This window comes from Microtus oregoni, unplaced genomic scaffold (genome assembly GCF_018167655.1).
Source record: "Microtus oregoni isolate MIOR12 unplaced genomic scaffold, Mior012 000005F_ref0000423, whole genome shotgun sequence".
NCBI classification, from domain to species: domain Eukaryota; kingdom Metazoa; phylum Chordata; class Mammalia; order Rodentia; family Cricetidae; genus Microtus; species Microtus oregoni.
The window spans coordinates 12,650,732-12,667,709 of record NW_024543064.1 but is presented as its reverse complement, the minus strand read 5'-3'; the positions used below and the strand labels follow the sequence as shown (position 1 = coordinate 12,667,709).

The 16,978-nt window shown below is 53.8% G+C and overlaps 1 protein-coding gene across 5 annotated transcripts in view; it reads right to left on the bottom strand.

Moving 5' to 3' along the window:
- Positions 1–16,978, bottom strand: part of Arhgef10l (Rho guanine nucleotide exchange factor 10 like) — a 123,147-nt gene that overhangs the window by 97,333 nt on the left and 8,836 nt on the right. The window lies entirely within an intron of this gene.

Here is a 16,978-nt window from a genome sequence, read left to right as displayed (position 1 = left end):
CTCCATCAGACGCCTACAAAGCCTTCAAAACCCAGTCCTACTTTCTCCATTGAGACCCTTCCCTTGATTCACATCACACAGTGGCTTCTGGGGCCTGGCTGTGGCGCTCTCTAAAAAGATCACACAGAGGTGCTGACTTGGGATATGACCAGTCCTAAGCCCAGAGGTTATTTTCAAAAGATCATGGGAATGCACACAAGGTTGGTGACACAGCCCCTATTACAGGGGTCTTGCTCACTGGCCCAGAAGCCCTGGGATGCACTTGGCTGCACTTCATGGCTGCGTCAGGAACAGTAGCCAGGGTGCGGCCTACAGCAAGTGCCTATAATAGCTGCCCAACTAAATAGAGAGCATCTCCCTGCTTGAGAACAGGGGTGCAGAGCTAGGGCAACTGCAGAGACAGGTGAGTTACAGATGGATAGAGGGGAAGCTGTGCACAAAAACCCTCCCCGGGAGGACTCCACCCCGCCCAGAAACCCAGGTTGTAAAGGAAGACTGAGCACTGAGCAGGAAGTGGGGTTGAGTACCAGCCAGGAGGGGGCACCACAGCTACTACGCAAAGCCTGGCCCTTGGAATCCCTCAGCACCAAGGGCTACCTGGTGGAGACTCCCAAAGACCACCAGCTCAACCAAGAAAATGGGCAAAGAGAAACCAAAGGCACTTGTGTGAGAGGGGTGTGGACCCAGCTTCGGCTAGGCTCCAGGGGGGCAACTGAACACTAAGGGGGCTTCCATCAAAGGCAGGGATGGCACTGGGTGACTCTGCAGGTTCTTCACAAATGCCCTACCCAGGAGATCCTATTTTACAGATGGTCAAGCAAAGCGTCAGCGGGACTTCTTCCAGCTAAGGACTGGCCAAAGTGTCAGTCAGAAGAGCCAGTGCCTGAGAGGGATGAGGGATGTCCCCAAGGGCTAGAGGTCACTGAATTTGCAGGCACTGGAAGAGAGAGCGGGGCTGTCCTTCAGCCGCCACTGTTCGAAGAAAGAACATGCTGGGGGTGGCAGAGTGGACCAAAGAGACAGCAGGGCCTGGCTCCTCCCCTTTTGGGCCACTAAGGCACTGAGGCCCCAGACATTGGGTCATTCAGGTCCTGGTCTCTAAACTTCCTTTCTTTGCAGGGAGCAGGGAGGGAGTCTCTCCTCCCTGGAGTGGGCGAGGCTTAGTCAATGAAGGCAGCCTGGGAACAAAGGACAGCTTGTCACAGCTCAGCGTAGGCGCCCCCACCTCACCCCACCCCACCCCACCCCACAGATCTCCTAGGCCAGTCAATGATCAAGGAAGGGTGAGAGGCACCACCCCCAGGCCTCTGTGGGAAGGAACCGCCCCACAGCCTGGCCAGAGGGGACCCTGGGGTCTGTTGCCCTGGAAACCAGAGTCAATCCAGAGAAGCTGCTGGATCCAGCAAGTAAGGGCGCCTGGCAGCACCAGACTCAGCTCTGGGCCTCCTCTCCCCTCCCCCCTCCCATTCCCAGACACATTAACCCTGCTGTCCCCAGGGTCCAGCCAGCCTGGGAATCAGAAGCTGGCGTGCATATGAAAAGCCTCCTAGAGTCAGCACTGTTCCATCTGCTTCTCTGGGGTCCCTGGGCTCCCAGCATCCTGAGCTGTGACCTGGAGAGCAGAGCTGGCTAAGCTTGAGGCTTGGGCTTGTCCCCCCATCACTCCACTAGCCTGGCCCAACTCAGCTTGCCTACCTAGAAAAGGAAGCCACTCGCCAGGCAACACATGACAGACTAAAAGGGGGTTCTGCCATCCTTATTTTTGGGACCACAGGTCAAGGGACTGGGCCAGGGTCACATGGGGAATGATGATCTTTGAGGCTTGATAGCCTTCAGATGTTGGCAGAGGAAAGGTGGTAGGTTAGAGCCAAGGTGTCAGGGGCGGGCATCTTAGCATACACGATAGAGTATGGATGGGAAAGGCACAGACACATGTCCACTACATCCAGCCCAAAACACCAGAAGCATTGAAAGTCCACACATGGCCTCAACACAGTTAAGACCATATCACAATTTTTTGAATATCCCCTTGACTCCAATTTACCTGCCCTGACCTCCAGAGGGTTATCCTCACCTCTTCCCTTTCACCCCAAGTCCCTCACCCTTTTGCCATTCAATAAACATTTTTCATGAGCCCAATACCTACTTCCTGTTAGCCCAGCCTGCAGAGGACCGCAGGTACCTGTCCTCAGGTGGCAGGCACACGGTGCAGGTACAGGCTCTATGCTAGGAACGGCCTAGCCCAGACTTCTGATGGGCAGGCCCCTGGACAGGGGCAGAAGGGTATCACGACCCACCTCCAGGCAGATGCCACAGCGAGTGCTCTGAGGCCAAGCACCCATGGAGCGCACCGCATACAAGCTGGGCTAACTCCACTGTGTGAGCGAAATGGGTACAAGTGTACTGAGCAGCTGAGGCTCCCAGGGATGGGAAGAGGAATCAACTTGACCTGACACCTGACCAGGCCACCAAGGGTCCTCACACTAAGAGGACCATGCAGCCACTGCTGGGAGCTGAGCACACACTCAGGTGGGCGCTAACCTGCCCATCATCCCTCCCTCCACACCCACAGACCTTACCACCATAGTCCAATGGCACCCCACCCAGCAGGGCAGCAAAGACCTCAGTATGGACCTAGTACGAGGCACCCTCCTTCCTGGGGCCCCTCCCTGTGGCCTTCAGCCCTCTAGACCATGTGGGTTATGCACAGAGACTCCGCAAGCTAAGAATTCAAGTTGGGACTGTGCTCAGTAAGGTCCAGCAGGTGAAAGTGTTGACCCTGCAGGCCTGACAGCCTGACTCTCACCCCTGAAAGGCACACGTATAAACAGCCCGGTGCAGTATGACCACAACAAGATGAGACAGACACAGGGACAGGAGAATTGCCCAGAAGCTAATGGACCAGTTAAGCTGGAGTATGCAGAGCTAAAGCAGAAAACAAGGCCCCTGAGCCGGGCAGTGGTGGAGCATGCCTTTAATCCCAGCACTTGGGAGGCAGAAGCAGGCAGATCTCCGTGAGTTTGAGGCCAGCCTGGTCTACAAAAGCTAGTTCCAGAACAGGCTCCAAAGTTACAGAGAAACCCTGTCTCGAAAAAAAAAAAAATCCCTACCTTAACAAGGTGGAAGAATTGCCCAAAAGTTGTCTCTGACCTCTTCAAGCACCTCTCTCTCTCTCTCTCTCTCTCTCTCTCTCTCTCTCTCTCTCACACACACACACACACACACACACACATACACACACACTCTATCTCTCTCACACACACATAAAAGCACACACATGCACACGCACGCACACACGCACATATGCACACACACACACATACACTCTCTCACACACACATACCACACACTCTCACACATGGACACACACATACAAGCACACACATGCATACACATGCACACACGTGCATATGCACGCACACACACATACACAAGAGCCAGTGGGCCTCTTGCCACCTCTCTGAGCAGGAGTACCTGCCTGTCCTGTTATTGCCTTCACTTCACATGTCAGTGCATGTCAGTGGGGCAGTGTGAGACACCTGCTCCTCACCCGGCCTCTGTGCTGACACCAGAATGAGATAAAACTTAGGGTGTGGAAGCAGAAGGAGTGTGTGGTGTGGAGCAGCGATGTCTCTCTGTGGTTGAGACTGAGGCCATTAGCACACATCTTAGCTCATCTCTAAGGCAACGTTCCTGCCCACCGTAAAAACAGCGACTCAGCAAGCAGGGTGATTCATGCCTGTAACCCCAGCACTTGGGAGACAGGGGCAGGGTTGCCACATATTGGAAGCCAGCCTGGTCTACCCTGAAAGTTGAGGCCAGCTAGGGCAACACCCCGGACCTTAGCTGGAGCTAAAATTCAACTCGTCGAGTATTTCACCGAGCATGCACAACGTCCTGGGTTCAAATCTTAGCACCATGTAAAGCCTGGTATGAGGATGCACGCCTGTCCCAGCACTCTGGAAGGTGCAGGGTAAAGGGTCATAAGTTCAAGCTTATCCTTGGCTACACAACAAGTTCAAGGCCAGCCTGGGCTACATGAGGCCCTGCCAGGGGAAGGAGGGAGAGAGGTAGGGAAGGAAGAATGGAGATGAGGATCTTCCCGCACCCTACGGGCATCCCATTTCTCTGCTCATCTCTACCAAAGGCTCCTAAGAAGCATGGCTGGGTTCTGTCTGCAGCTCTCCTGCTTTCTCCCGCAAGGGGGTGTCTGCTCACTCCCCACGAGCCAGCTCCTGAGGTCACCAGAAGCCCTAGAATACAAGAACCAATAGAGAGACCTCAATACACACCACCACCCCCCGCCCACATGCTCAGTCCACACACCCACTGCTCCCATCCTTCATCTCTGCCTCCTCTATCTCAGCCACCCAGCTTCCCTGCCTCCTCCTCACCCCACACCCACCCCTGGTCCATTTCACACCTCAAACCTAGATCCTCCCAGTCTCAACCTCAAACCAGACAGTGTCTACCTGCTCTCTGCCCCAGTGATCTCACCCACTTTGTGGTTCCCCACCCCACCTGCTGCTGTCTCCACAGTAATGGCCCAGGCCTGATCTTCCTTTGCACACCAGCCTGCCTGTTAGGCACCCTTACTCCTGTTGCCATTGAAGTGTGAACCTCACTGAGTTCACACCAACCTGTGGACCAGCTCCACAGACAGCTAGCCACCTGCTCCTTCTGGTGGCCAGCTCCCTTGACTGCCCACAACAGAAGCTCTGCTCCCGCCAGTGCCTGGGGTGCAAGTCCAGTCCCCTGTCCTATCGTCCACAACCTCGCTGTCTTTCTTTGAGGCATGTCCAGGGCCTGAGCATGTCTCACCACCTGGCCCAAACCAGGAGCATCACAAACCTGGACTGTTATTATAACCCCACGGGTCTCCCACAGCTCCCTCCCCCCTGTGCTTCTGTGCTCAGCATGGGAGCCACAGTAATCCTGTTTGGAGCCCTCACAAGTTCCTGCCACATCTTGACTCATGAGGTGCTCACCTCCTCCCTGCTCTCTCCTCCTACCTCTCCTCCACAGCTCACCCCACTCAAGTCAGGGCTCCCATGAAGTTCCCTAAACAGCGACGCACATGTCTACCTCAGGGCCCCGGCCCTTGCTCTTCCCTCTGCCTAGAAGGTTCTTCCTGTGTGTATCCACCTGGCTATCTCCCTCGCCATCTCCTCTGCTCCGAGGTCATCCTATGAGCATGGCCCCCTGCAAACGGCTCATAATGTGGCCCTCATCCCTGCTTCCCCTCCCTTCACTACTTCATGACATCTTTGCTATAGATGTTGGGCCGCTTCCTCACAGAGGCCAGAAGAGGACACTGGAGCTCCTGGCACTGGAGTTCTGAACTGTGAGAAGCCCGGTGTGCTGGAAACGGAATCCGGGTCCTCCGCAAGAAGAGCAAGGGCTTGACTGCTGAGCCATCTCCCCAGCACTTCACTTGCTTTTTTGAGGTAGGGTCTCATGCAGCCCAGACTGGCCTTGAACTTCTGATCCCCCTGCCTCTACCTCCCAAGGGAGTTACAGGTTTGGGCCCCCACATCTGGTTTTTGAGGTTCTGGGGATTGGACCCAGGGCTCTGCACGTGCCACGTAAGCCAGCATTCTGCTAATTTAGCTAATCCTCACACTTTAGATGTGTGCCTCTATCACTTCCCCCTTCCTAGCCAGTGGCCGCCACAGAGGCAGGGCATGCTGGCTCACTGTCACACTCCAGCCACAGCTCCGAGAACACAGTCTGGCACCCAGAGGGGCTGGAGGGACCCAGTGAGTGAGGGATGGACGGAAGGAAGGAAAGACACCTGGCTGCAGGGACTGATGGCTGGACTAGAAGTGAAGTTCTGGGGGGGGGGGGGGCTTGGAATGTTGCAGGTCCAGAAGCTAATTACCATATCTTGGGCTAAGAGTGGTCCTCCAAAAACAATCAATCATCCCTTGGTCCCTAGGTTAGAATTAACATCTGTGGCAATAGATAAAACATTTTGCTATCTATCTATTGACTAAGCAGATCACTGGCTTCTGCCAATCCAAAAGCTAAGAATGTCCTCAGATAGCATCTTGAGCCTATGGGAAACTCTTTGAACCCACCTCTCCGACGATGCACCCACCAATGCGTTTTCAGCTCGCCTTGGTTTGTGACTTTCTCTGCTCTGTAAAACTACAAAAACTTCATAAAACTGCTTCCGCACTGAGACATAGAATTTGGGGTAACTCTCTGTTCCCAGGCTATGGTCACTCAAAACAGCTTCAGAATAAACTATCTCTTATTCCCTTTAAGATGAGAGCTGCAGGTTCTACATCAACAGAAGGGAGGGAGGGAGGGAGGGAGGGAGGATGGAAAGTCTCCTTTGCCCCAGGTCAGCTTCCTGAAGGAGAAGGCAGGCACCGGGCATCCACTCTTAGGCTAGGCCTCCTCTTGCCTCAGCCTGAACGCACACATTTCATCTGAGAGAACCTCTCAAGAACCCTCACCATTCCCTAGGCTGTGCAAGAGGCAGCAACCCAAAATCAGTGTGGAAAGAGATCTAAGGCCCTCTCTGGGGAGTGATCAGGAAAGAAGGGTGGGGCTGGGTGGAGAAAGACTTGGGCTATTTTTAAAAACTCGCTCCCAAAACACCACATTCTTCCTTTGGTGAGTCAGAAGCATGTGGTCCAGTGAGGAGGCCAGGACCCTGGAGCACCGCGGTTGCCACCATCAGCGCTGTGGGCAGCAGACACAGGAGGGAAGGTGGACACTGGGACACTCAGCTTTCCAGGGAAGAGACGAAGCTGGGCTTGGAGAGTGAAAGGCCCTCTGAAGCCCCCAGGGAGCAATCTGGCTCTAATCTAGAGCTTCAGGCTCCAGCTCCCGTCCTCTCAGGGTGGGAGCCTTCAACTCTGACCCCAGTGAGCGCTCAGCAGGAAATCGCCTCTGTAAAACTCAGTTAAAAACTGCTTAGCTCACCCACCCGAGGCAGGGTGACCTGGGAGGAGAGTCTGCCGCCTCCAGAAGGTCACGTCTAAGGCACTCAGAGAGCCTGGGGACCACCTGGCTCAGGAGAGCCCTGGTTGAACTCTCAGACATGTAAACCCGTGGCCTGATGGAGCTGTCCTTCCTGGAGAACTCTGCGTGGGCTTCAGCGGTCCTCGGCATCTCTGGAGGAAGGTGAAGGAAGCCTGGACACTCCGACCCTGCCTCAAGCCAGACTCTACCTGGCACCTCCATTCTACAGAGGAAACTGAGTCTTAGAGCCATCCAAAGTCAAGCTTATCAGCAACTACTCTACAACTAAACCTGGCTGTCTACTTCCAATGTCCAGAGTCCATGGAAGCTGACAAGACGCCCCAGGATCCGGCCAGCATTTTCCCCAGCCCTCCTTACACTTGATTACAAGAAAAGATACTGTCTGTCCACCTAAGGTGTGGAAGGGGTCGGGGGAGGTTGGGTTAGGGGTGTCAAGGACAGAAGGCCTTTAACCCTGACAAGGCTGTGCCCTGAATCCTGCTGTCTTGGAGTGGAGTCAAGTCCATGACCTTGGCCCAGGCAGGGAACTACCCCTCTTTCCCGATCAACTGTGACAGGATGGACTAGCGATGACTAGCCAGAGGCACACTTCGCAAGGCTGCCTACACTCTAGTTGATGCTCCCTGCTCTCCCAGGCCCAGTTTCCCTCCTGTCTATGCTGAGATCACAGAGCCCTAAACTGCAGCCCACCCTGCCTGTGCTCTCTGCTTGCACAGCAGAGAACGGAGGCCACTGCTCCCGGGATCACCAGGGGCATCAGATGTCTCTGGTCTCCTCAGACACTTACACACGTGTTCTCATACCCCAGACCCAAAGACATACAGATAATTAAAAATAAAATAGATATTCAAATGTAAAATAAGAGACCCAGAGAGCCAGCAAGTGCCTTTTGCCACCTGAATGAGGGACCACCCACGAGGCACAGACCCCCCCCCACAGACACAGGATGGGGGGGTACCTTGATACTGAACCTCCCAGCCTCCAGAACAGTGGTTCTCCAATGCTGTGACCCCTCAATACAGTTCCTCATGCCATAGCGACCCCCAACCGTAAAATTATTTTATTGCTACTTCATAACTATAATTTTGCTACTGTTATGAACTGTAACGTAAATATCTGATATGCAAGCTATCTGAGACCCAAGGGGTCGTTGACCCACAGGCTGAGAAGCACCACTTTGGAACCATGAGAGAAGTGTGTGTCTGCCGATGACCCACCACGAGGGCCATGGTGTAAGTCTAGCAGTCTGGCTGTGCTAGGACAGTAGCCTGCCATGGGAATCAGTGTCCTCGCACCGTCTTTGCTCCTGCCGCTCCACCCAACTGCCCTGCTCCTCACGTTGCAGTAAGCATATTGTCTGAAGAGGGTCCAGGTCCCATGCCTGGGCGCAGAACAAAGAACACAGGTGTTTGGGTTGCCCAGGGTCACTGAGAAACAAGTACCAAAATCAACCCCAAGGTGCCTTCGTGCCCTAGTCAAGCATTCTGCTATATCAACAGAAAACTCTCGGCTGTGAGTCCCAGGCCTGGACCCTGAAAACAGTTCTGTGAACACATGGGATGTCTAGATGGGGTTCTAGCTGAAAGGGCCTGAGCGTACACACTTCTTTTTTTTATTTTTTTCCTCTTTTTTTAAATGTGCATTGGTGTTTTGCCGTGGGTGTCAGGTCCCCTGGAACTGGAGTTGCAATCAGTTGTGAGCTGCTATGTGGGTGCTGGGAGTTGAACCTGGGGTCCTCTGGAAGAGTAGCCAGAGCTCTTAACCGCTGAGCCTAAATGCACACACTTCTGAGGGTGCTGGGGGTTCAGCCAGGGGCATCAGTCAGTTGGATCTGCCATCACCCAGGAGGTACAGACCCCACAGGGCTGACCTGAGGTGTGTCCTGCCCTGGTGTGGCTGAGAACCTTCTCAGATAATGACGGAACTCTCCGCCAGGCTTCACAGGCCTCCAGGCAGTCAGTACAGGGACTCCTCCTCAAGTAGCCTGGCATGCTGGGTTGAAGCACAGAATGGAGAATCAGGCAGAGTGGGTTCCAAACCCAGAATCTCTTCCTAGGCACTGTGAGGCTCAGCTTCCCCAAGCCTCAGTTTACCTAAGACCTGTCCAACTGCTGTGAGATGCTAGTTCACTCCCTCGGCTCATACCCACGAAGGTCCCATGGTCAAGCTTCTGAACAATTACTGGGGATATAATAACTGTGTGTAGGAAAGAAAGGGCCCTGGCCAAAGGCCCTTACAGAGCCTAGCCCTATACCTGGCCTGCGTGAGTCTCCAAAGTGACTCTCCACGCCACCACACATGCTGAAATTGCTCCTTCGCCAGAGAGCTCACAATATCCCTGGGAACTCATAATCCATCTCCCACCTCACCAACCCCACGTCCTCCTTTGGAATTCTTAGGAACAAGGGCCATCTCTCCTGCATGGGATACTCCCTGCCCACAGCTCTCCTTCCTTCACCATGTCCATCCTCTCCCTGGCCAGCCAATCTCAGCCTAACTGTCTCCCTTCCCATGCTGGTCCCAGCCCTGAGGGGTCCTGCCAGGTGGTCCCAGCCCTCATTGGTTCAGCAATCTCTTCTCAGATGCCAGCTATACCTGGGGAATCATGGCTGTGGGATAATACATACCTGGCCTGGGCTGCAGCATCCTCCCTGTGAAAGCCAATGAAAACAGGATACTCAGCCTCCGATGCACAGCCCTGAGCCATGTGACTTCACTTCATCCACCTGGCTGCCCTTGGACCCTCCCTGCGCCTAGACCCATACATAGTTCGGCAGCATCTTCCAGGGGACGCCGCCTGCCAGACTTCCAGGACAAGGCACCCAACAGGGTAAAGCAGAAGTCACAAGAGACCATATTAGGGGGGAGTTGCAGAAAGTAAAATAAAGAGTGCCCTACGGAGGGAGGTTAGCCTTGTGACTCATGTGCCCAAGAATATTCCACGCAGGGCTGGTTCCAGGTCATGCCAGAAAACCAGGAAGCCCAACCTAAGTCAAGCCACTTTGGGACCAGTTGGGCCTCAGATGTGGTCACATGCCTTGGCCACCAACTCCCAACAGTACTGGCGTGTCACTTGTGTTCTTGGGGATTCTGACCCCTATCTGTCCTGTCCACGGCAGCCAGTACCATGGGGGACTGGGCTCACTTATCTCTGATCCATGGTGGCTCTCAGCCACAGGGAGTGACCACTGGGAGCCTGGGTAAAGCACTCTGCCTGCTCCCATGAACACCCTTCACTTGATCCTCACACGGTCTTAACCTTGTATTCTCGCATCTCAGAGGATCCCCTCACACTGAATGTGGCAAGGGCCCAGCGAAAGTTCAGAGATTGGAACCCAGGTCCCAGAGGCTCAACCCGTATGCTGGCTCTTGTGCTCGTATGTGTCTGCTCCCAAATGGGTCAGACTCAACACTTGGGTCCTCACGGTGCCTGGTGAGTGCCTTCCAAAGATGCCTAGCTGGCTGGCTGGCCAGGGGGTCACTCCCAGGTCCCAATAGGCTGGGGACACCTCATGGTGTTCTATCATGAAGGTGTGCTAGGCACACCTGGCAACATCTCACAAGAAGAAATGCAGCGGCCTAGACCAAGTGTGGCAGCTGGGCAAACCCCAGGCACCTCCTCCATCCATGGCATCCTGGGATAAGCCAGGCAGAACAAGGATGATACCAGGTCCTGGTGAGAAAAGCAGGGACTTTGCGGGGTAACACTCCTAGGTTCCACCCCCACTGCTGTGTGACCCTGGGCCCCTTGCTGTAGTCCTGGAGAAGGTTGGGGCCAGGACACAATCCCTAGCAAAGAATGGCTGCCCTTTCCTACCAAGCAGGCCTGCAATTCAGGTACTGGTTAAGAATCTAAGTCCTCCAAAGCCAGTCCAGACAAGTTTGTGATGGAGGCCAGAAAGATTGGTTAATATTTACCTTCAGTGACCCAAACCTTGCAGAGGCATGCCCCACCCAACCTAAAAATATAGGCCAGACAGGAAAGGAAGGAGGGAGGGATAGTGTGTGAGCCAGGGAAGACAAAATAGCCAGACCAGTCCCCTAGCCAGAGAAAGCATCCATCCAGCTGTGAATACTTTAGGCACCTGACACACAATGGTGCATCTCAAAGAACCTGAGGCTGTGAGCACATAACCCTATAGAGTTCACAGCTGGCCCTAGTCTCTAAGGCCAGTGCATGACCCCATGGCCCTCACCAAACCCAAAGTTCACTTGGCTTGTTTGGACCTGAGTTTCCCAGCAGCCTCAGGGAGAACCCACAAGACAGATGAGTCATCAGACTCCAAGGCCCCTGCCCTCTTGGGTTATCATCCCCAGACACGGATGGGAAACCTGAACTCAGATCTCTGAGCCGGTTTGCTGAGGTCTGAGTGTCAGTCTGAGGTATAGGTGGGGTTTGAATTCAGGCTTCCCTCTTTGAGACTATTAATGCCAGCCCACAGGTGGGCAGCTAGATGCCTGCAGAGAACCTTACTTCCCTGGACCCTAGTGGATAATAACTACACTCTGGGCATTGATAGGACTGTCAGCTTTTGCAACAACTGCTATTACGCCCAAGTTGAGAAACAAAACAGAGAGAGAGAGAGAGAGAGAGAGAGAGAGAGAGAGAGAGAGCTGGAGACGCTTAACCAATGGCACACAACTGACAAGTGGCAGATGTGATTGAAGAAGTGGCTCAGCCACCATCCCTAAATGACTCCACTCATTTCATATCCCCAACTGTGGCCTGGGACAGGAGAGCAGCAAGGAAGGGCTGAGGAGGAAGAAAGCTAGGACCCCTCCATTTTGCCTGTGCAGCCAGGACAGCCTGTACCAGTACCATTCCCCTGCTGTGACAGTCTACAGCTCCTCAGTGTGACCCAGAGGCCCTCTTCTGATGCCTCTGCTGACCCTGCTGCTTGTTGCCATCCCCTGTGGACCAGGCCTTGTGGAAAGACGAAGGCAAAAGCAACCTGGGCTTGGAAATGGAAAAGGTGCCCACCTGCCGCAGCTCCCAAGGGCAGGATCCTGTCTCCATCACAGGGCTGTGGCCCACCTCATCTGCCTGGGACCCTTCCACTACCTCTGGAGCCTCAGCCCAGGCTCAAAGTTTCTCACAATGACCACAAGATAGGCAACCACCTGCCCTTTAGAGCACCTGAAATTCAGGGCTGCAGCCATTTGCTTTGTTCTCCGACTCCCAGAGGGAAGTAGTTATGCTTCCACTGTCTCTCCAGATCCTAGAGGGTCCTCAGCACACACTGGGAGGCCAAGGAGCTGTGTGGTGGGTGGATGGTAGATGGAGGATGGAAGATGGATAGATGGGCGGCTAGATGGTGGATAGATGGTGGATGGATGGTGGATGGATGGATGGATGGATGGGGTATGGATGGGTAGGTGGGTAGGTGAATGAGTGGATGGAGGGACGAAATACTGCATAATGAATGGGTAGATGGATCAGTGGATGGATGGAAGTGTGGGTAGGTGGATGGAAGGGTAAGTGATGGATGGATAGAAGATGGGTAGATGAGAAATGATAGGTGACTGGATGGATTGTGTTTAGGTGTGTGGATGGGTTAAAGGATGAGTGGTTTGGTGGTGGATGGATGAATGGATAGGTAGATAATGGATGGACGGATAAGTGGGTGGGTGGGTGGGTGGATAGATGGATGGATGGATGGATGCATGCATAGATGCCAAGACAGCTGAATAGCCAAGAAAAAAAAAACAAATGACTGGAATGTATAAGAAGTGTTTTTGGAGCCCTACTCCAACCTGGAATGTCCTAGAGCTCAGATGCCCAGGGATTCCAGCTGTGTCCCAAGTTTCAGTCTGACTCAGACATCTTGCAGACACCTGTTTCCCCATCCGGCTTAGACCTCCTCTGTGATCACCTCGCCTCCATCACCAGACACAGAGTAGGCAACACCGCAGGCTGTGACTGACCCAACAGTCACGTTCTCTAGGTTATCCTTCATAGATCTCAACAGATACTTACTAAACGAAAGACAGACAAACAAACCAAAGATCGGGGAGCTTTGTAAACCCAGGCCCAGCAAGATCTGCTGGCCCGGGCATCTCTATGGGTGCCAGATCTGCTGGCCTGGGCATCTCTACAGATGCCAGCAAGGTCTGTTGGCCCAGGCATCTCTACGGGTACCAGGTCTGCTGGCCCAGGCATCTCTACGGGTACCAGGTCTGCTGGCGCAGGCATCTCTATGGGTACCAGATCTGATGGTCTGGGCATCTCTATGGGTGCCGGGTCTGCTGGCCCAGGCATCTCTACAGGTGCCAGCAAGGTCTGCTAGCCCAGGCATCTCTACAAGTACAAGTCAAGCACCGGCGTCCTGTCCAGAGCCATCAGCACTGTGTTGGCACACCAGGCACATACCCAAGAGGAGCCCCAGGAGGCTGCTGCAGAGAAAGGCAGCTCAGAGAAGGGCCCCAATGTGTTCTCGCTCACATGACAGTCACTCTGCCAAACATTTCTAGCTCTGAGGGTCCCAAAGCCTTCTCCAAGCATGTCCCTAAACTGCTGGCCTCAGACCCACCTGAGTACCAAGAGAAGCTTCACGTGCAGATTCTGGTCTGGGGCTGACCTCAGTGGCAGAGCAGTAGCTAGCATGCACGAAAGAGAGCAGGGTTTGGGGGCTCCAACCCCAGAGCCGCCCCCACAAAAAATCACATCCCAAACTCCCCCAATTCTTCCCTAAGAGGCCTGTGGATCAGCAGGTCATCAAGAGCCCCACTTAACACACACTCAGGTCAGAATTCTGGCTCCTGGGTCCTCCAGGGCTCAGGACCATCGGCTTACACCTGCCGCCTTTGCACACAACTGGCCCACTATGAGAAAGTTCCTGGTGCAACATCCAAACCTAGGAATCACTGGATGAGTCCTCCTCCTGATCTCCTTGTCTGCCCCCGCCATGAGCCAGGTTACCCCGGCCATCCCAGTCAGACTGCCTTCCCAGGCGACCTGTAGTTGCAGTTATAGGACCCATGCTCAGGGAAGTGATATTAAACAACCAAGGAGCAGAAACAGGCTGAGAGTAAGAGTTCTGTTGGTCCCAGGTTGTCAAAGCTCAGAGGGACGTCCCCAAATGCCACGAGCAATCATGTCTGAGTTAAAGGTGTCAACAGTTCTGAAGAGCCATGCACATCAGCATGTACATTTGGGACAGCATCTGTGTCCTGCAATAAATTACAGGCTGCTCATGTGGAGAACGGAGGCATTGGAGGCCAAGAACAGGGAAACCATAGCAGAATGATGTCTGTGGTAAAGGTTCTGAGAAGCCCTGCAGCTCTAGAGCCTGATGAACACAAAGAGACTTGTTGACAGGGAAGAGTTCCAAGTCCTCATAGGGTCAGGGCTAGAGAGTGGGAGAGGTGGGGCTAGAGAGTGGGAGAGGCGGGGCTAGAGAGTGGGAGAGGCGGGGCTAGAGAGTGGGAGAGGCGGGGCTAGAGAGTGGGAGAGGCGGGGCTAGAGAGTGGGAGAGGTGGGGATAGAGAGTGGGAGAGGCGGGGCTAGAGAGTGGGAGAGGCGGGGCTAGAGAGTGGGAGAGGCGGGGCTAGAGAGTGGGAGAGATGGGGATAGAGAGTGGGAGAGGTGGGGCTAGAGAGTGGGATAGGCGGGGCTAGAGAGTGGGAAAGGTGGAGCTAGAGAGTGGGAGAGGTGGGGCTAGAGGTTCACAACTGTCTCCAACTCCAGTCATAGGGGATCTGATACATTGTATACACATGATGCACAGACATACATTCAGACAAGTACTCATACACATAAATTAAAAATAAATAAAATCTTGCCGGGCGGTGGTGGCGCACGCCTTTAATCCCAGCACTCGGGAGGCAGAGGCAGGCAGATCTCTGTGAGTTCGAGACCAGCCTGGTCTACAAGAGCTAGTTCCAGGACAGGCTCCAAAACCACAGAGAAACCCTGTCTCAAAAAAAAATAAAATAAAATAAAAAAATAAAATAAAATAAAAACAAATAAAATCTTAAATAACATATTTTTTTCTTTTCTTTTTTTGTTTTTTTGTTTTTTTTGAGACAGGGTTTCTCTGTAGCTTTGGAGCCTGTTCTGGAACTAGCTCTTGTAGACCAGGTTGGCCTCGAACTCACAGAGATCTGCCTGCCTCTGCCTCCCGAGTGCTGGGATTAAAGGCGTGTGCCACCACCACCCAACTTCAAAATATATTTTTAAATGGAATGAGAAACTCTACATGTTCAATCTGCTCATCTCACAAAAGAGGAAACTGAGGCTTAGGGAGAAGTTGAGGGGTGGGAACAAGACTACCCATGCTCTCCTGGATGGTTCACAGTGGGATATGAACCCAGATGCCCAGCTCTAGGCTTCTAGCACACACCCTTCCTAAGGCCCCTGGTAGTGAAAAGCCCAAGACTGGGAACTGGGCTGCTGGGATCCCCAGCCTGGTCTACCTGACTTGAAGCAGACTACAGCTTCGGGATGAAAAGGGAACAACTGGAAAGACTAGGTGTCCCTATGTGGGTAAGTGAACACCAAAGTCCCCCCAAGATCCTACCCAGATGACATGCCGGCAGGGGAAACACAAGCTCGAATAAACTGAGGCTGGCAGGGACCCTCCGGGTTTCGAGGGAGGGCTCCAGAGTCACATGGGACAGCATTCACATCCTGTGTGGCTTTGGGCTGGTGCTCACCCTTCTCCTCGTCTATTCACTGGAGATAAACAAGCTGGCACATTACATACAGAGCAACAGAACCAGAAGCAGATGAGCCGGAGTGCCCGTGGTTAGGACTCCAGGCTTGCAGGCCATGTTCATGTTACCCCTGCTTTGGGACTCCAGAAAGGGGGAGACCCTTGCTCACAGATGCTACACTCAGAAAAGGCGGGGCTCTAAAGCTGTCTGACATCTCTCGCAGTGTTCCCAATGTGAGGCATGGGCCTGCCATCTATGAAACACAGCTCCCCAATGGGGCCACCTCCCTCGATGGTCTCATGTGACCTGTGTTAATTGAATCCTGGACCGGACCCACATGCTTTTCCCAACACTCCAAGGAAATGGATGCCCAGAAAGCTTTCACGCTGACCAAGTGGCTCCGGGAAGCCCCACACCCCGCTCCTCATCTCCAGAGGCCCTGAGACTACAAAGACAAAGTTCAAAGCCACATCTGTCCTGGGAGCCCCTCCCTGGGGTGACTCAACCTCGTGCCTCTGCCCTGAGACGGCTTTTGTTTCATCTACCCTGGTAGGCTCTGTGACCTTGGGATGGTTACTTAACCTCTCGGAGTCTCTCAAACCTCTTCCAGGAGAAAATAAATGAGCAGAGTTTGGGAAACATGAGGAGGCAAGCAAGGTTCAGATGCTCGGTAGTAATCAGGGCCTCGGATAGGCTCCAAAGGTTCAGACACTGGGCTAATAATCAGGGGCTCAGATAGGCTTCAACCTGCTTCCTGTTGTCTCCAGCCCCCTTCTGACCCAGGATGTCCCTGGGATAGAAAATTCTGACTAACCCAGGACAGAAATTTCTGGTTGTGTTATCCCTGACCCAAGCAGCGTCAGGGCTCACAGACCTTCAAGGTAAGTCAGAAGATTCCCATGACAGGCTCGAAGTCCCCAGCAGCATTCTCCTGCCTCTAATCCCTCCCTCCTCTGGTCTAACTTTGCCACTTGCCTGCTTCAGCCAGCCCCTCCTCCCTTTCCCTATGTTGGGTGGTGACCTGCCTGCCTCCCTCAAAGGCTGGAGATGCCTACATCCTACTCAGCTGAGCATCTTGGCAGGTGTCAAAGAGGAACGCAGAGGCAGACAGATGAAAACCACTACACGCTTCTGGCATCCTCTTGGCAAGACTGAAGGAGGTCATTGAGGTCATGGACACAGCAGCTGGCCTGCTGAAGAGCCACCCTCCCTCCCTCCTACCCTTCCTCCCACACAGCTGGGCATGGTGGGAACCTCTCTCCTGACTCCACTGGCTCCACCTCCACCACCAGAATCACAACCACGCTTACACTTCTGACTTACGGTT